Here is a 21,584-nt window from a genome sequence, read left to right on the forward strand (position 1 = left end):
TTCCTAATCGATTGAGCCGTCCGTTAATAGGGATAAGGATCGCTCGAGATTGAGACTAGCATTTGCGATGCCGAGTACCACGTTTCATTGGTATGGAACATAGAGATGTTCAAAGCATGCAAATGGATATTCATACGATGAATGATCGAACTACCCTATCCGGACTTTCCAAGTGGTTATCACTTATCGAGTGGATAAAGTCCGCGGTTTTGGTTGTACACCATTAGTCCTTACTACTTGAAACATCATTGAGACTCTATATGCTAGTACTGTGCTTTGACTTGTTTACCGACTCTATTGGGGTCATCAGGTGTCGGGATTGGGTATAGTTACAACACATATAGGAGTCGATGCTTTGTTGTCAAGGATTCACCACATACTTGATAGTGTGGATATCCTATGCAATCTGAGGAGATATTAGTGTGACGAATCTCTGGCCAGAGTACATGATGTGTTTTAAGAAATGGTTTCTTAGTAGCACATGCGATGTCACTATTTGATCTTCAAGATGTATTGCATAGTTATCGAATCTCGAACGACTCTCGATTTACCAATGGTTGTTGATTCGATCGGGATATATGTATGAAGGGACCGTACTGTACGCTAACCAAAATCTATTGGTTCTTACAGGCACTATCAGTGATACCTAGGGAATCATGGGGCGATGCTGCTAGGAGCTCTTACCATGATTCGATGGGCAAGTCGGAAATTGTTGTTCCGAGTCACAAGGAGTTGTGAGCCCACGGCTAGCTGTATCCCTGAACCATTGAGGGTCACACAAGTAATGGATTTTTAATCCCCGTTGAGATAATTAAATTTAAAGAGTTAAATTTAGTGAATAAAGAAGTGGGACTTCTTATATCAGAGTAGAAGAGTAAGATTTCCTAAAATGACATAGGGATGGGCATTTTTGGAAATCACTGAATTCGGATTCAGAAAATTTATCTTGACATTAAAAGATGCAGAAATGGTTTCTGTGCACATTGGTGAAATTGGTTTATCAATCTGAGTCACGATGAATTTTATATTAATTTCTGAACATGCGGGCTTTGCTTGTCAGGCTTGAACTTATGACTAATGGGCCCTAAGCTGTTAGCAGCCCACATTATAAATAAGTTATTACAGTACAGAAATTAGATAACAGAGGCATAATTTTCGAAATTCACTAGGGTTTTTCTCCCTAGTGGCCGCCGCCCCCTCTCCCCTCTCTGCTCGAAAAATTCCAGCCTGTGAATTTTGAATTTTCAGTCTGGTTTAACGGATCAAATTCGTTAATTCTCTTCGTAGAAACTTCTGATAGATTTTCTAGTGCAATCTATGAGAGGGATTAAACTTCTGTTCGTGGACCTGATTGAAGAATTGTTCGTCCATCAGTTCCTGGGATATACAACAAGAGCAGAGTTATCTGTTGGTGTCCATAATCTCGTTTCGAGATTCAAGGTAAAAATTTAATTGTTATTTAATTTTTACACGCACAATTTAATCGTAAAGTTTTGATACCCATGATATGGAATAGTTCCATATAAAATTTTAAAACTTCCGCTGCATCGGGTATCAATTCTGATTGATCTGAACATCACGGTTTTCCAACAGTGGTATCAGAGCCAGGTTGCTCAGATCAAGCGATTAAATTAATCGATTGTACAAAATTTTTAAGCCTCGGTTTTTGAAACAAAACAAATTTTAAAAATTAAATTTTTTATCGGGCAAAACACGGGCAGCGATTAGATCGCTACCCAAGGGGCAGCGACGGGCTGCCCGGGATCGTCCCGGGCGGCCCGGGAAAATTAATTTTTATTTTTTAATTGAAATTTTAATATGTTAAAATTCTATTTTTGGTCTGATCGAAAATTGTTTTTGATTGGTCCACGAGGCGTCGGATCGAATTGTTCGAGTCCGAAAATTTTAAAATTGATATTTGAATAAATTTGAATTTTTGGAAAATTTTTAGATTTTATCTGTTAAATCAGATTTTATGAAATTAATTATTTTTGGTACAATTGATGATAAGATATGATCTTATGGAAATATTGAGTAAAATATGATTTTATGTATAAAATTGGATTTTATATGTAAAATATGATTTTATTTGATAAAAAGATAAAATATGATTTTGTATGTAAAATAAGATTTTATATATGGAATATGATTTTATCCTTTTTAATTTAATTTCCATTGCATGTTATCTAATAAATTAATTTTGAACTAAATATTATTGGATAAGGATTATCGATTGCCATGACCAATTTTGTAGGTGTATGTTAGGGAATTTACATTTGTTTTTATTGTTGTTGGGTTTATTAATGGGCCTGGTTTATGGCCCAATATAAATTGTCATATGCAATAAAAGTGGGCCTGGTTTATGGCCCGTTCCCACCCCTTAAAATGTATCCCCTACGTGTCATAGTTATTTATTGTAAATACATTATACTTAGTGGGAGATAAAGATTTGAAGACGGAGGTGGGCCCAGCAGACAATAAAGACTGAAGAAATGTAAATTGGAAGCACAATGTAATAGGATTGCATTGCATACTTGTATATCACCTAGGATTGGACTTAGACTCGTGATTGGCAACCACGGGTCGATTAGAAATGGAATCGATCATCCTAAATAATTTATGATATTATTGTTGTATGCATGTTTAGACTAAATTGTATGAATCCCGCAAGCATACAAAATTTAAAATGATGAGACAAATTTTCAAAATTAAAATCCCTCATTTTAAATATGATTTAAAATTGATATCAAGATAAATAAAGGAAATTTAAATATTGATTAAATGTTCCTACCTTCCATCAACGATCAATGTATGAGATGCTACCCGCGGATACGGTCCGGCTCATATTATTGGGGGGCCTGTTCATCGGAAAGCTGTACATTGGATCGACAAATGTTGTAAGTTGGGTGGAACTCCCATGGGATCGGCTCATATTATTGGGGGATCCACATGGCGACCGTCCATCACAACTTAATATTGATGGGTCAACTTGACGTGTCAGAATAAACGGCGTCATATTATTTGGCCCTTATTGGACATGAGGTAAAAACGTGGAGGTTGCTTTGGAAGCAATTGGGCTCTACCTTTTGAAAATTATGGTTGGCTGATATTATTCGGTACTATAGTTTGTCAATTGGACTCCATGTTTCCACTAAAGAAAATGTTTCTCGTTTTCACTAGAGGGTAGTGAAATCGTTAAAATAGTGGGAGTGAGATTCATAAAATAAATTTTGCCTATTTTATGTCTTAGTAAATTAATTAAACAATCACTGATTATTGTCTGTTTCTTTTCAGTATTTCATTAAGATGAATTCGCGCAATCCACTATTCTCTATTCTCGAACAAAATAAACTGACTGGCGCAAACTATACGGAATGGTTTCGTAAGTTGAAGATTTTCTTTACCTCGGAGAAGATGCTCTACGTGTTAGAAAAATCTCCTCCGAAGGAAGCACCAGCTGATATAAGTCCGGAAGAGTTGGCCAAACTTGATAAATGGTGGGACCATGATATCAAGGACTAATGCTATATGCAAGCTTCGATGTCTGATGAACTCCAGAGGCGATTTGAGGATACCGTGAATGCTGCTGACATTCACGTACAACTCAAGGAACTTTTTGGGGCTCAATCGAGAGCTGAAAGGTTCGCTACTATAAAAGAGTTAATGACGTGTTGCATGCGTATCATGAGGTACGCGTGATTTGGCTCATACAGAAGTTGGTAACGCTTGATTTGGTATTGGAGCATGAACTCAATGTGGACTTATTACTTCTCTCTCTTCCTTCATCGTTTGACGGTTTTGTGGTGAATTTCAATATGAACAAGATAGAGGCCTCCCTTGAAGAGATGGTCAATATGCTTGTAACATATGAAGCCACTTTAAAGAAGGATAAACCAGTTCTTTTGGTAGGCTCCTCTTCTTCAGCTAAGAAGGGGCCAAGTACAAAGGGTAAGAAACGTTCTGCCCCATCCAAGAAAACCGGACCCGAGAAGAAGAACAAGACAAAGGCTTCAAACATGGAAAAGTCCAAGGATGTTTGCCATCTCTGCAAGAAACCCGGTCATTGGAAACGTAACTGCAAGGAATATCTAGAGCAGTTGCGAACTGCGAAGGGTATGTTCTATATTGAAATAAATGTTTCACTTAATACTACTTCTTGGGTATTGGATACCGGATGTGGATCTCACATTTGCAATGATTTGCAGGTGATGACAAGAAGTCGCAAGCTTAGAATGGGTGAGACCCAGCTGAGGCTCGAAAATGGTTCAAGAGTTGAAGCCAAAGCTGTGGGAGACATTTATTTAATTTTGCAGAACGATTTTAAGTTACTTTTGAGAGATGTTTTATTTGTTCCAGATTTGATTAAAAACATTATTTCTGTTTCTATGCTTGATAGAGATGGTTTTTCTTGCAATTTTGTGAATGGGATTTGCAATATTTACAAGAATGAATGTTTGATTGGAAATGGACAACTTGAAAATGATCTATATAACTTAAAATTAAAAGACGTTCCAATAAATTATGTTGATAAACCGGTAACAACAAACAAAAGGAAAATCGATAGTCAAAACCCGGCAAACCTTTGGCATGCTAGGCTAGGTCATATTTCCTCAACGAGGATGAACAAGCTAGTGGGAGAGGGCATGTTTGATATGTCTGATATTAACTCTCTACCTACTTGTGAGTCCTGCCTGAAAGGAAAAATGACTAAATCTTCTTTTAAGGGGAAACCTGAGCGTAGTCAAAATCTGTTGGATTTGATCCATACAGATGTTTGTGGTCCATTTAGAATTGGTACTCAATTTGGCCACACTTACTTCATTACCTTTACTGATGATTATTCTAGGTATGGGTATTTATATTTAATGAAATATAAGTCTGAAGCATTTGAAAAGTTCAAAGAATTCAAGGCTGAAGTAGAAAACAAGCTAGGTAAAAGTATTAAAGCACTTCGATCGGATTGAGGTGGAGAATACTTAAGTACCGAGTTTTTGGACTATCTGAAAGAGAATGGGATTCTCTCTCAGTGGACTCCTCCTATGACACCTCAGCTGAATGGTGTATCGGAGCGTCGTAATCGAACTTTGTTGGACATGGTTCGATCCATGATGAGCTTCACTGAGCTTCCACCTTCGTTTTGGGGCTACGCGCTTGAAACGACGGTGTTGTTGTTGAACAAAGCCCACACCAAAGCAGTGGAAAAAACACCATACGAGTTATGGAATGGCAAAGCTCCTAAGTATTCGTACTTGAGGATTTGGGGATGTCCAGCTTACGTGAAGCAGACATTGGGAGATAAGTTGGATAGTCGATCCACCTTATGTTATTTTGTAGGGTATCGGAAGAATTCAATCGGATATTATTTCTATCATCCTACTGAAACAAAAGTGTTTGTTTCAAGGAATGCCACCTTCTTGGAGAAGGAGTTCTTATTGGATAAGAAAGGCGAGATGATGGAACTCGAAGAAATTCGAGAAGAACCCGAAATACAAAATAATGATCCCATACCTCAAGAATCTTCAGAGGAAACTCCTATACTTAGAAGATCCGAGAGGACTTCTAGACCTCCTATTCGATATGGTCTTCTTCTTGAAGGGGATTAAGATGAACCCGACGTTGGATGTGATCCAAGAAACTTCAAGGAAGCAATTTCTGATGCGGATTCAAATTTATGGCTTGAAGCTATGCAGTCGGAAATAGATTCGATGCATACAAACCAACTTTGGTCTTTAGTAGATCCTCCCGATGGAATTGTTCCAATAGGGTGTAAATGGATCTACAAGAGAAAGCTTGGGCCTGATGGTAAGGTATTGACCTACAAGGCACGATTGGTGGCGAAAGGTTATACTCAAAGACAAGGAGTTGACTATGATGAAACCTTTTCACCAGTTGCAATGTTCAAGTCCATAAGAATCCTTATTGCCATAGCTGCTTGGTATGACTATGAGATATGGCAAATGGATGTGAAGACTGCATTTCTTAATGGAAACATTAAGGAAGAGATCTATATGACGCAGCCTGAGGGATACACATCCATGGGAAGCGAGCATAAGGTATGCAAGCTTCAGAGATCGATCTATGGTCTCAAACAAGCATCAAGAAGTTGGAACCAGAAATTTGATGAAACAATAAAGGATTTTGGTTTCATCAAGAACCCGGAGGAACCGTGCGTGTACAAGAAAGTAGTTAAGGATGCTGTGACATTCTTAGTACTTTATGTTGATGACATCTTACTCATTGGGAATGATGTAGGGATGTTGCAGTCAACAAAGATATGGTTATCAGGTAGATTCTCGATGAAGGATTTGGGTGAGGCATCCTATATTCTAGGGATACAGATCTATAGAGATAGATCTAAGAGAATGATAGGACTTACTCAAGCTACTTACATCGAAACCATATTGAAAAGGTTTTCAATGGATGGGTCCAAGAGAGGACATCTACCTATGTGTCATGGAGTTTCTCTATCCAAGTCTATGTGTCCCAACACTGATGAAGAGATAGAGAAAATGACACATGTACCATATGTGTCAGCCATAGGTAGTATCATGTATGGGATGATATCTACCAGACTGGATGTAGCATTTGCTCTGAGTGTCACGAGCAGATATCAAGCTAATCCCGATCAAATGCATTGGAAAGCCGTGAAGGACATTCTTAAGTACTTACGAAGGACAAAGAATATGTTCATGGTATATGGAGGAAGAGAACTGAAATTGGAAGGCTATACCGACTCTAGCTTCCAAAGTGACGTGGATGACTCGAAGTCAACCTCTGGATTTGTGTTCATGCTCAATGGCGGTGCTGTCTCTTGGAAGAGTTCCAAGCAGGACACCACAGCGGATTCCACCACTGAGGCAGAATACATTGCGGCATCAGCTGTTGCTAAAGAGGCCGTTTGGATGAGGAATTTCGTCCAAGAGTTGGGCGTCATTCCTGAAGTTGTTGGTCCAGTCCCGATGTACTGTGACAACACGGGTGCCATTGCTCAGGCAAAGGAACCAAGGTCACATCAAAGATCCAAACACGTACTGAGGAAATACCACATCATCCGGGAGATCATGGAAAGAGGAGACAACACTGTCGAGAGAGTGGCCTCTGCAGACAATATCGCTGATCCACTTACTAAGCCCTTGCCAGGACCATTATTTGACAAACATCGCGAAGCAATGGGACTGCGTAGTATGACTAGTTGGCTTTAGGGCAAGTGGGAGATTGAAAGAGTGGGTGCCCGGTGAGCCAACTTGTGGCTAAGGGCTTTGATGACTCTATGTATAAAAAATCTTTTGTTTAATATAATTTACACTTTTATAATGGCATTTACTTTATCTTTTATCATATTATTATGTTGTGACATACTATAAGATGTTTAGATGAAGACCTTGAATATACTATAGTGTATGTAAGATGTGGTGGCACATGGGGATGGCTATCATGAAACACATCTTATAGTCACTGTTTTTATTCTAAACAGTTCCTAGTCGATTGAGCCGTCCGTTAATAGGGATAAGGATCGCTCGAGATTAAGACTAGCATTTGCGATGCCGAGTACCACGTTTCATTGATATGGAACATAGAGATGTTCAAAGCATGCAAATGGATATTCATACGATGAATGATCGAACTACCCTATCCGGACTTTCCAAGTGGTTATCACATATCGAGTGGATAAAGTCCGCGGTTTTGGTTGTACACCATTAGTCCTTACTACTTGAAACATCATTGAGACTCTATATGCTAGTACTGTGCTTTGACTCGTTTACCGACTCAATTGGGGTCATCAGGTGTCGGGATTGGGTACAGTTACGACACATATAGGAGTCGATGCTTTGTTGTCAAGGATTCGCCACATACTTGATAGTGTGGATATCCTATGCAATCTGAGGAGATATTAGTGTGACGAATCTCTGGCCAGAGTACATGATGTGTTTTAAGAAATGGTTTCTTAGTAGCACATGCGATGTCACTATTTGATCTTCAAGATGTATTGCATAGTTATCGAATCTCGAACGACTCTCGATTTACCAATGGTTGTTGATTCGATCGGGATATATGGATGAAGGGACCGTACTGTATGCTAACCAAAATCTATTGGTTCTTGCAGGCACTATCAGTGATACCTAGGGAATCATGGGGCGATGTTGCTAGGCGCTCTTACCATGAATCGATGGGCAAGTCAGAAATTGTTGTTTCGAGTCACAAGGAGTTGTGAGCCCACGGCTAGCTGTATCCCTGAACCATTGAGGGTCACACAAGTAATGAATTTTTAATCCCCGTTGAGATAATTAAATTTAAAGAGTTAAATTTAGTGAATAAAGAAGTGGGACTTCTTATATCAGAGTAGAAGAGTAAGATTTCCTAAAATGACATAGGGATGGGCATTTTTCGAAATCACTGAATTCGGATTCAAAAAATTTATCTTGACTTTAAAAGATACAGAAATGGTTTCTGTGCACATTGGTAAAATTGGTTTATCAATCTGAGTCACGATGAATTTTATATTAATTTCTGAACATGCGGGCTTTGCTTGTCAGGCTTGAACTTATGACTAATGGGCCCTAAGCTGTTAGCAGCCCACATTATAAATAAGTTATTGCAGTACAGAAATTAGATAACAGAGGCATAATTTTCGAAATTCACTAGGGTTTTGTCCCTAGTGGCCGCCGCCCCCTCTCCGCTCTCTGCTCGAAAAATTCCAGCCTGTGAATTTTGAATTTTTAGTCTGGTTTAACGGATCAAATTCGTTAATTCTCTTCGTAGAAACTTCTGATAGATTTTCTAGTGCAATCTATGAGAGGGATTAAACTTCTGTTCATGGACCTGATTGAAGAATTGTTCGTCCATCAGTTCCTGGGATATACAACAAGAGCAGAGTTATCTGTTGGTGTCCATAATCTCGTTTCGAGATTCAAGGTAAAAATTTAATTGTTATTTAATTTTTACACGCACAATTTAATCGTAAAGTTTTGATACCCATGATATGGAATCGTTCCATATAAAATTTTAAAACTTCCGCTGCACCGGGTATTTCTGATTGATCTGAAAATTACGGTTTTCCAACAAGGCGGTGGGCCTAGGCTGGGCTTTTTAGAACACTGCCCCACTCTAAGAATCGTTGTAAACAGTTACGTTGAAGTATAATCTTTGTGTCAAATGAATTCTCTTGAGGAGAGATTCATGAGTTGCTATATAAGGGCGGTGTTGGTATGTGTATTCTGCACCGAGAGCTTATGGAACCATTAGATGGTCAGATCTGATTAGTGTTCGATGAATGTCGCTAACCATTAGGATATGACGTGAGTTTCGTCTATATAAGATTTTCCTTCGGATGGTGATCTTGAGAAATCAAGAGTTTGTTCTCTATTGGCTCGTGTCCAATTTGTACAAGATCAGTGCCCAAAGGTTACGAATTTCAGCTCGATGGAAGAATCTGTAAGTATTCTAGTTGAGGTTGGAAGGTGTATCAGGTTGGAGATACTGAAACAGTTCGACCAGTTGATCTGAATCAGAATTTCCCGTGAATGTGACAATCAGGGGTTGAGATACATTCTCAAGTATTCCCGAGATTTCGGGACGAAATCTTTTAAGGGGGGAGAGTGTAGTAACCCGTATTTGGAATTATTGATTAATGATAATTAATCAAGTGATCATGTTTAGATTAAGTAAAACATGGTTAAGGAAATTCCAGATGGATTAACGGAGTCCGAAAATGGATACAAAACGCTCGGAAATAGTCTTGTAGGGTTTCGAGCCAAAGCATGATCGTACGGTCCGTTTACAAGATCGGATGCTCCGTTCTGCTAGGGCTGACGTCATCCGTGATGTCAGCATGTTGACGTCACTTCTTACGCATGCGAGGTGACATCAAACGGTCCGGTGGTCAGGATTGGATGCTCCGATCGTAAGTCAGGACAGGTGTGTGGTTGCATACGATTAGATGGACGCGTGGCAGAGATCGGACGTTCCGATGGACAATCAGACGGTTCGATATGGATTGGAAGCTCCAATCATTGTCTATAAATATGGGATCTGAGGCTCACTTTCAACTCGCCCATTTCCTCTCTTCTCTCTCTTGTCCTTAGCCTTTCTAGTCAGATCTAGTGATTTCTAGGTGCCCTATTGGGAATCCAGAAGTAGCGGAGCGATCTCGGCGTCTTAGTGGAGTTGTGCCTAAGTTTTGAGGCATTCATCATCAGCTGGCTGACGATGGACGCAGGTATAACTATGGTCTCCTTAAATTATTTAGGAGTATGCAATAGCTTAGTTAAGACTTTTAGAGCTTAAATATTTATGCATGAGTGTTTGCATTGTAGAGCTGGATGGTAGGCTCGGAACCTAGAGTGAGACTGCTAGAACTGCCTTAGAAAGGTACGTAAGTACTGACTGAGATTGCTAGCGGGTATGCATCATTATATGTTGCATTATGTGCCATGGTTTTGCATGTTATTGCATGGATTATTTATGCGGCATGTGCATATCATATTGTGTCTATACATCTTTTGAGATGAGCCAGTCTAGGGCCGCTCAGCCCTGTTTGGACGATTTGATGTCGAGGGCCCCGCAACTGACGGGTTAGCCGACACTGACATCTAAGGAACATGGTTCCCGTCCAGTAGGAGTGAGTGGAAGTACCCAGTGGTTTGATTCTCCGATCGTTACTGCTCATATCCTAGACTCCATTATGAGCAGTTTGTATTTAGTTATCCCAGATATGGATACCCAGTCATATTCATTTGCATGCATCATGTTTGTATGTTTACCCGTACTTTCGTATTGAGCGTAGTCGCTCATGTTCAGTGTTTTCTGTATGTCTGGACACCCCATTAGACGGGGCAGATGCAAGTGCAGGTAGTGTGCCCAGTAGCTTGGAGAGTCCAATGACCAGGAAAGACAGCAAGATTAGTTGTAGGTTTTATTCAATTGGGTTGTATATCAAATTTGTTTACTCGGTTGTATTTCTCCGACCAGAATTTATTTAAGTCTTTCGCAGCGAATTTATTTATTTATTTTAATTTATTGCTTAATTATGCTCTAAAATCTGATTAGGTAGTGGATCCGGGTTGGGTCGCTACAATATTAATCACGACTGTCTCATCTATTGATAACAATTGACTGCGGCTCATATTCAGCCTCAAAATATTTATTAAGGCATGCCAACAGCTTATTGCCTCAAATCCCTACTGGTTAAATATAATATTATTGATCACTATCCCTGAACTTATAGTTCACTTTGATCAATTCGTGGAATCATAGTTCAATCAAGAAATTACTATTTCCCAAGACTATTGGCACGAACCTTGTACCAGACTGAATCTATTCACCAGAACTATTCTTGTCCAATTCAAGATAGACATTTCATCGCATACTTAGTTTTGAACTTAATCTAGTCAAATAATAATCTCCTGTCTTAGACAATCCTGTCAAAAGACAACCTTATCCTGAATCTCTAACCAAATCGGATAATAAGTAAACTAAATCCCTCGGTACTAACCCAGTACCAAAACTAAACCAAATGAATTTAGCTATCACTAAAATCCTCTTGGTAGTCATACCCTTTGCTGCAACTGCGTAAAACATCGAAACTGAGGTAGCCTTCCCTACATGCCAATCTGCAAAAATTCTTCAAGAGACAAAGGAATAGGGTCGCGCCTCCTCACCCATCTCAATCAAAACCAACACAGTCCACAAAACCTGGTACAAACCACCATCGTGCCCCTGATGAATCCCCTCATCCATGGCAACAACCAATCAAGGTCTCAATTTAAATCAACTGGTCTAGAAAACTACCCAGATCAAATCATACAACAATTAGTATGAATCATGCCACTGATGAAACACATTATCCATGTAAACAACCTAAAATTCACATACTTACACCACCATTCTATGAAAACGCCTAGAACTAATCATATGGTAAGTACTCACAATCTATTTACTCAAAAATTCCATGAGTCGCAATAGTTGCACACTAATCAACTAATAACAAGTCGATCACCCGAATGATCCAACACAGATAATAAACATTATACCATTGAACCAGGTTTAACAAAATTCTTATTTCAAATCCTTAGTTACCACCACTAATAAATTCCCAGAAGTCTGGAATCAATAATACAATGATCCAAAATGCTTACAACAGAAGTATTTATTACAAAAATCTTAATATAGTACTTTAAATCCGATTACACGCAGAAATCTTACATCATGTCTACCCCATACAACTCGCGGTTGTATGTATCCTGATCTTGAAAGTGATGTTTTTTGTCTGCCTCTACCAAGCGTCCGTGCAGATTACTGACAGCACCTTTGTAAGGCCCGAAAATATTAAATAATTAATTACGGGATTTGAGATTTAAATTCCTAATATGAGAAAATATTAATTTGAGAATTTACAGAATTAGAGATTTAAATTTCGAGTCGAAAAAATTTAATTTGGGGATTTTCGGATATTAAGATTTTAATATTCGAAATTCTTAAATTAAAAGATTAGAATATTTTAATTGAGTATTTATGGGATTTAAGATTTAAATATTAAGTTTGGAATTAAAAAGGATTTAACTAGAAGGTAAAAGTGGAGCAGGGACTAGAATTGAAATAGCAAATTGTAAGAAGTTCAGGGACCGAAGTGAAATTTCCTTGCAAGTGGCTATATACACGTGGGATTAGAATTGAAATAGCATGTATTCTTTCATTTCTTCAGCAGAAGGACGAGGGAATGAGGGAAAGAAAGGGTTGGAAGGCAAATTTCATCTTTCAAGCTCCGATTAAATTCGATCCGCCCGGTAGAATTTCAGATTGATCGTATATTTGCGATCACGGCTTTGAGTGCTACGTTTTGACGTAAGTTTTAAGAAGTTATACCATGTTTGAATTTTAATATGTTTTTAGAATTAAGATTTGATTGTATAAACATGTTCTAGTATATATGACGATAGCATATCTAAGACGGATCGAGAAAAGATCGTCGTTTGGACATGTTTTTGAATTTTTGAAGAATTTTATGAAATCTGAATTTTTGGGGCTGATATTCACGTGAATGTGCTGCTAATTTGGAGATGTTATAGTGTTAAAGATGGTGATCATATTAATGTTTAAACTTTTGGAATTATCGAATTCGAACTGTTACGCCGCCGGTTTGAATTTCGATTGTATTATCAAGATTTGAACTGTATTAGCATTAAAGAGACATCGATTCAGATTGGAAATTGATGTTTAACTTTGTTATAATATATTTCAGAATTGAAGTTGAAGATTATCGAAGTCGAAGTGAGTCAGTGACGAGTTCAAGTTTAATATTTTGAAATGCTTGAGGTTGAATCAAGACTTGAGCAACCTACAATTTGAGCAAAATTTTGAGCAGAGTTGATAGAATTGTTGTTGTTCAAAGATTTGCAAGAATTTCAGAGGTTTTAAGCAAGATGAAGGTATGAATAGACATTAAATATGTAAGGCCCCAAATTTATCTTAATTGAGTTTATTTGAGATAATCGGAGATTATAGAATTCGAGGGTCGATTTGATTTTGATCAGGGTCTATTTTGAAATTTTTGGAATTTTTCAGGGACTAAAATGCAAATATGGACTTTGTTAGATATTTATAGTTGCCTTGAATTTTGTCCTTCGCTTTATCTCCTCCCCATCGCCTCCTCCTCCATTGAAGACGCCTCATCCTCTCTTTAAGCTTTCAGATTTTGGTTTCTACTCGATCCGTCCGTTAAAAATTAAATCTGAAGGAATATTAGCGATCACGGCTACGAGAGCTTCGTTCTATCGTAAGTATTTCTCCGATCAGTTATACTTTATTTTTCGGAGTTTGTCAGAATCGAATGAGTTTCGAGTATGATGTTCTTGAACAAGCTCTTATTGTTTATTCTCTATCGGATCGAAATTAGAACGTCGTTTGGATTTGTTATGAATTTTCTTATGATTTTTGAAAAAAAGGAATTTGAGATTTGGTTGATTTGAATTGTTTGGATGATATTGAAGTTGTTTTGAGTTGAAGGAGATATTGTACTGCTGTCTGTGTTTTCGGTTAATCGATTTTTAGCCGTTATGCCGCCGGTTCGAGTTTTGGGGTATCGTTTGGTTTGAATGTTTGAGCCGTATTCTCTTTAGTTGAATGTGGATATTGATGTTCCATTCTTCTTCTTTTAGACTTGTGTGAAGTCATAGGGCTCCTTGAAAGAGTGGGTGCCCGGTGAGACAACTTGTGGCTAAGGGCTTTTATGACTCTATGTATAAACAATCTTTTGTTTAATATAATTTACATTTTTATAATGGCATTTACTTTATCTTGTATCATATTATTATGTTGTGACATACTATAAGATGTTTAGATGAAGACCTTGAATATACTATAGTGTATGTAAGATGTGGTAGCACATGGGGATGGCTATCATGAAACACATCTTAAAGTCACTGTATATTCTAAACAGTTCCTAGTCAATTGAGCCGTACGTTAATAAGGATAAGGATCGCTCGAGATTGAGACTAGCGTTTGCGATGCCGAGTACCACGTTTCATTGGTATGGAACATAGAGATGTTCAAAGCATGCAAATGGATATTCATATGATGAATGATTGAACTACCCTATCCGGACTTTCCAAGTGGTTATCACTTATCGAGTGGATGAAGTCCGCGGTTTTGGTTGTACACCATTAGTCCTTACTACTTGAAACATCATTGAGACTCTATATGCTAGTACTTTACTTTGACTCGTTTATCGACTCTATTGGGGTCATCAGGTGTCGGGATTGGGTACAGTTACGACACATATAGGAGTCGATGCTTTGTTGTCAAGGATTCACCACATACTTGCGAGTGTGGATATCCTATGCAATCTGAGGAGATATTAGTGTGACGAATCTCTGGCCAGAGTACATGATGTGTTTTAGGTTACTTGGTTTCCTAGTAGCACATGCGATGTCACTATTTGATCTTCAAAATGTATTGCATAGTTATCGAATCTCGAACGACTCTCGATTTACCAATGGTTGTTGATTCGATCGGGATATATGGATGAAGGGACCGTACTGTATGCTAACCAAAATCTATTGGTTCTTGCAGGCACTATCAGTGATACCTAGGGAATCATGGGGCGATGTTGCTAGGCGCTCTTACCATGATTCGAAGGGCAAGTCGGAAATTGTTGTTCCGAGTCACAAGGAGTTGTGAGCCCACGGCTTGCTGTATCCCTGAACCATTGAGTGTCACACAAGTAATGGATTTCTAATCCCCGTTGAGATAATTAAATTTAAAGAGTTAAATTTAGTGAATAAAGAAGTGGGACTTCTTATTTAAAAGTAGAGGGAGTAAGATTTCCTAAAATGACATAGTGATGGACATTTTTGAAAGCCACTGAATTCGGATTCAAAAAATTTATCTTGTAGTGACCCTTACCCGGATCACCTACTAAACAGAACTTAGGCATGCAATTAACTTAATTAAACAGATATCAGAATAAAACTGCGGAAACCATAAATAGTTACAACCCCAAGTAAAGGAATCTGTAATTTATCCAATAATATACAACCAAATCGAATAGCTGTATAAACCCAAACAACAGTAATAAAACCCAAGCAAAGCTCCAGCTGGCCAACCACTGACTAGCCCCTCCTGGATCCACCCTCCTCGTCCAATCGCAAACCTGTCCCATGGAATAGGGTGTCCAGAAAATACAGATTACGAGACGTGAGCATAAAACGCTCAGTGCGAGAGTATGAGTATACATGCATGCAAAGTGAACTCCCTATAGACTCGAGGTCAAAGATCAGATAACAGAGACAGACCGGGCCCTGGTATGTAGCACGCTGTGCCGTCGCTTCAGGAGGTGGCTCCCATACCGAGATAACCGTGGATACGCCGGACCCAAATCGATGGAAGTCCATCCACAACAGGATAGGGTACAACCCTACTAACAGACATCTCGAAAGAGATACAGCAAGATGCAAATGAATGCAGCATAATATCAAGGCATATAAATCATGCAGTCACATAATACATGCATACTCAGTCAGGATATCTCGAACAGTACTTTCGTACCTTAATACAGTGCAAGCTCTACCAACTCTAGGTCCACGCCTATAGTCTGCTCTATACTGCCAAATGATACTACTATCATTAAAGTGCTCTAAAAGCCTTAACTAAGCTATTGCATACTCCTAAATATTTATAGGAAGCAAAAGCTATACCTTCGTCCGTCGTTAGCCCTTTGATATCGATGCCTCCAGAACTTGGGCACAACTCCGCTACGACTACCGAATGCCTCGCCGACCTCCAGACCAAGCCTAAGAATACTAGAACAGCTCCAAAAGGACTAGAAAGGAAAGGAGAACTCGGAATTGGCAAATGAAAGTGAAATCTCGGCCTTCTATTTATAGACAACGATCGGAACTTCCGATCCTTGATCAGAACGTCCGAACCTCGATCGAAACGTCCGATCCTGCCATCGGAGCTTCCAAAGATCCTGATCTGCCACGTGTCAAAATATCACTTGTTGACTCCGAATAGGGGTGATCGGAGCTTCCGATCCTGATCGGAGCTTCCGATCCAACCACACGTCATGCCTGACGTAATAACATCGGTGCCTCCGATCGCTCATCGGAGCTTCCGATCTTGTTCGGAGCTTCCGATCGTGCCTTCGGAGCTTCCAATCCGTCCGATACCCAATTCAATTAATTAGCATTAATCCTTTAATTACTCAATTAGGGTACGGGCTACTACATTCTCCCCCACTTAAGATATTTCGTCCTCGAAATCAGATCTTAAGTACCGAATGCAAAAACAGAAATCAAAAAAACATTCTTTATCCAAATAAAACGTTTACAGAGTTTGAAACTGAATACAACTTAAAGAATGAAATCAAAACAACTCAGGATGGTCTTTACGCATCCTGTCCTCAAGCTCCCAAGTAGCTTCCTCAGTGCCTCGGCGCTGCCACTGAACTAAAACCAAAGGAATGACTTTGTTCCGTAAAACCTTATCCTTATAATCCAGGATACGAAGAGGTTTCTCAACATAAGTCAAATCCTTGTCTACCTGAACCTCAGACCGCTGCAGAATATGAGATTCATCTGCCACATACCGTCGTAACAGAGATACGTGGAACACGTCGTGAATACTGGATAGATGCGGTGGCAAAGCTAGTCGATAAGCCAAATCGCCAATGCTCTCCAAGATCTCAAACGGACCGATAAATCTGGGAGACAACTTGCCCTTAAGGCCAAATCTGAGAATCTTGCGGAAAGGTGACACTCTCAGAAACACTTTCTCCCCGACCTCGAACTGCAAGGGCCTATGCTTGATATTAGCATAGCTGGCCTGACGATCCTGTGCAGTCTTAATCAGTTTCTTGATTTGATCAACAATGTCTATCACCTGTTGGATAAACTCTGGTCCCTCAGCCTGTCTCTCCCCCACTTCTTCCCAGAAGAGTGGAGTACGACAACGTCGCACATACAACGCCTCAAAAGGTGCCATCCCAATACTAGTGTGATAGCTGTTGTTGTAAGCGAACTCGATCAACGGCAAATGATCCTGCCAGGCTGAACCAAAATCCATGACGCACGCTCTAAGCATATCCTCTAACGTACGGATAGTGCGCTCTGACTGACCATCAGTCTCCGGATGATAGGCTGTACTCAAACTGAGAGTAGTACCCATCGCACGCTGAACACTCCCCCAGAATCTAGAAGTAAACCTGGGGTTCCGATCGCTGACAATGCTCACAGGCACTCCATGAAATCGGACGATCTCCTGAATGTACATCCGTGCAATGCGATCCACAGAGTACTCTCGGCTATAGGCAATGAAATGCGCTGACTTGGTGAGTCGGTCCACCACGATAGCATCACAGTTCTTCGGGGATACCGGAAAATGGGTCACAAAGTCCATAGTGATAAACTCCCATTTCCATTCAGGAATAGACAGACTGTGAAGCAATCCTCTAGGTCGTCGTTGCTCTGCCTTGACCTGTTTACACACCAAACATCTCGAAACAAACTGATAAACACTGCGTTTCATTCCCTTCCACCAGAAACGAGTACGTAGATCCTTGTACATCTTGTTGCTCCCAGGATGAATACTCAACTTAGTGCGATGTGCCTGAAACAAAATCTCCTCTCGCAACTCTTCATCCTGCGGAATCACAATCCTACCAGACAAACACAGAAAGCCATCTGACTGATAATGAAATCCAGACGAGCTACCCTCATTAGCAAGATGAGCTAAACGCTGGGTCTTCGAATCAGACATCTGAGCATCTCGGATCCGCGAATACAAGGCTGGCTCAGATAATATTGCAAACATCTGGATACTCTGCATACCTTTCTTATGCTTGAAGGTATAACCTGAAGTGCAACAGTCACTGATCGCACTAGACATCGAACAAGTCTGAAGTGCGGATAATCGCACCTTGCGACTCAAAGCATCAGCGGTGAGATTAGCAGCTCCCGGATGGTACTTAATCTCGCAATCATAGTCCTTAAGCAAATCCATCCAACGTCTCTGCCTCATGTTCAACTCTGCCTGAGTGAACAAATACTTGAGACTCTTATGGTCGGTGAAGATCTCAAATTTCTCGCCATATAGATAATGACGCCAGATCTTCAAAGCGAACACAATGGCTGCTAACTCCAAATCATGGACTGGGTAGTTGTCCTCGTGAAGCTTCAGCTGTCTAGAAGCGTATGCGATCACATGCCCATTCTGAGTCAGGACACAACCTAACCCCGGAAGAGAAGCATCCGTGTAAACTACATACCCTCCAGATCCTGACGGTGATGCCAACACCGGCGCAGAAGTCAACCGCCGTTGAAGCTCACGGAAATTCTCCTCGCACTCGGAGGACCACTCGAAATCCACACCCTTGTGGGTAAGCTGCGTCAACGGTCGAGCTAACTGAGAGAAGTTCAGAATGAAGTGACGATAATACCCTGCTAGACCCAGAAAACTACGGATCTCAGCAACTGTCGTCGGACGCGACCAATTAAGTACCGCTTCAATCTTGCTTGGATCAACAGAAATCCCCTCCCTGGATATGATATGGCCAAGAAAGACCACTCTATCCATCCAGAACTCACACTTGCTCAGCTTGGCGTACAACTGCTCATCTCGAAAAGTCTGTAGTACCAACCGCAAGTGAGAAACATGCTCTTCCATATTACGCGAATACACCAAGATGTCGTCAATGAAGACCACGACAAACTTGTCCAAATACTCCCTGAAGACGCGGTTCATCAAATCCATGAATATAACCGGCGCATTAGTCAAACCAAATGGCATCACTAGGAACTCGTAATGCCCATAGCGAGTACGGAATGCAGTCTTGGCTACGTCCTGATCACGGACTCTCAACTGATGATACCCAGATCTCAAGTCAATCTTGGAGTAAACTGACGTGCCCTGCAGCTGATCAAATAAGTCATCAATACGAGGCAACGGATACTTGTTCTTCACAGTGACTCGATTCAGATGCCGATAGTCAATGCACAGCCGCATCGACCCATCCTTCTTCTTCACGAAGAGAACAGGAGCTCCCCAAGGAGACACACTAGGACGAATGTACCCCTTGTCCAAAAGATCCTGTAGCTGATTCTTCAACTCACGCATCTCTGACGGAGCCAGACGATACGGTGCTCTAGAAATAGGCGAAGTACCCGGCATCAACTCTATGCCAAACTCGACTTCCCTAGCAGGAGGAAAACCCGGAATCTCATCAGGAAACACATCTGGAAATTCATCCACAACAGGAATGCTCTCTATCCCAATACTCTCAGCGGACAAATCAACTGCATAGATAAGGTAGCCTTCCCCGCCAGACTCTAGAGCTCGACAGGCTCTCAAAGCTGATACCAAAGGCATCGGGGGTCACGCTCCCTCACCATAGAAAAACCAGCTCTCACTCTCCTCCGGATGAAAGCGTACTAATCTCTGATAGCAGTCCACTGAAGCTCGATAGGTAGTCAACACATCTATTCCCAGAATGCAATCAAAGTCGTCCATCGCCAGGACCATGAGATTCGCTAACAGAAAGTTCCCTTCGAACTCTAAAGGGCAACCCATCACTAGACGCTTAGCCAAAGCAGATTGGCCCGTCGGAGTAGAAACAGACATCACTACGTCTAGTGCAATGCATGGTAACTTATGCCTCTTAACAAAACATGCAGAAATGAAGGAATGAGATGCACCAGTGTCAATAAGTACAAGAGCAGGTATACCATAAAGCAGAAATGTACCTGCGATGACTTTCTCATTCTCCTCCACAGCCTGATCATGTCTCAGGGCAAACAGCTGGCCAGAAGCTCGTGGCTTCAAATGAGAACTCCCAGCAGACTGTCCCTGCGAACTCTGCTGTACGGTGGCCTAAGAACCCGATCCTGAACCAGAACCAGAACCGCCTCCCCCAGACAGTGGACAATCCCTCCGGATATGACCAGTCTCTCCACAACGGAAACAAGCTCCAGAAGCTCTGCGGCACTTGTCGGATGGATGGTTCTTCCCACAGTGATCACACTTGTCCTTCTTACCGTAACGGACAACACCTCCAGAACCAGAGGAAGAACTAGCAGGTCTCGACTGAGAGAAAGACTTTTTCCGCCGAATGTTGTCCTCCGCCTGGTGACAACGGCTCACCAAACCCTCGTAGGACATGTCGTCACCAATCGCCACACGGTCATGGATCTCAGGGTTAAGGCCCTGAAGGAACAGATTATACTTCATCTCTGAGCTATCAGCAATCTCAGGGCAATAGGATAGCAGATCAAAGAACCTCTGCTGATACTCATCGATAGACATGGCTCCCTGTCGTAGACTCAGTAGCTCGCCTGCCTTCGACTGACGGAGTGCAGGAGGAAAATACCGCTTTTGGAAAGCTGTGCGAAACTCGGCCCAGGTGGCCACTCCTCTCGCCGCAACAAAAGGTGCAGAAGTAAACCTCCACCACCTGCGCGCACGCCCATCCAGAAGATATCCAAGGGTCTCCACCTTCTGCTCATCGGTGCATTGGAAAGTCTGAAAAGTCGTATCCATGCGGTCTAACCAGTTCTCCGCATCCTCCGGAGACTCACCTCCAACTAAGGGCTTAGGACCCATAGCTAAGAATCGACGCACAGTGAAACGCTCGTCGTCATGGTGACGATGACGCCGTTCTCGACGAGGCTCCCGGTCGGCATCACCCCAACGCCCACCAACACTGCCATGAGAACTCTGGTCGTCACGATTTGACATCTACAAAAATACCTCAAGATGAGACTAAATCCCAAGAAATCTTTTGCATGCTCTGATACCATAAATGTAGTGACCCTTACCCGGATCACCTACTAAACAGAACTTAGGCATGCAATTAACTTAAATAAACAGATATCAGAATAAAACTGCAAAAACCATAAATAGTTACAACCCCAAGTAAAGGAATCTGTAATTTATCCAATAATATACAACCAAATCGAATAGTTGTATAAACCCAAACAACAGTAATAAAACCTAAGCGAAGCTTCAGCTGGCCAACCACTGACTAGCCCCTCCTGGATCCACCCTCCTCGTCCAATCGCAAACCTGCCCCATGGAATAGGGTGTCCAGAAAATAC

The sequence above is a fragment of the Henckelia pumila genome, chromosome 4 (genome assembly GCF_033568475.1).
Source record: "Henckelia pumila isolate YLH828 chromosome 4, ASM3356847v2, whole genome shotgun sequence".
NCBI classification, from domain to species: Eukaryota; Viridiplantae; Streptophyta; class Magnoliopsida; order Lamiales; family Gesneriaceae; genus Henckelia; species Henckelia pumila.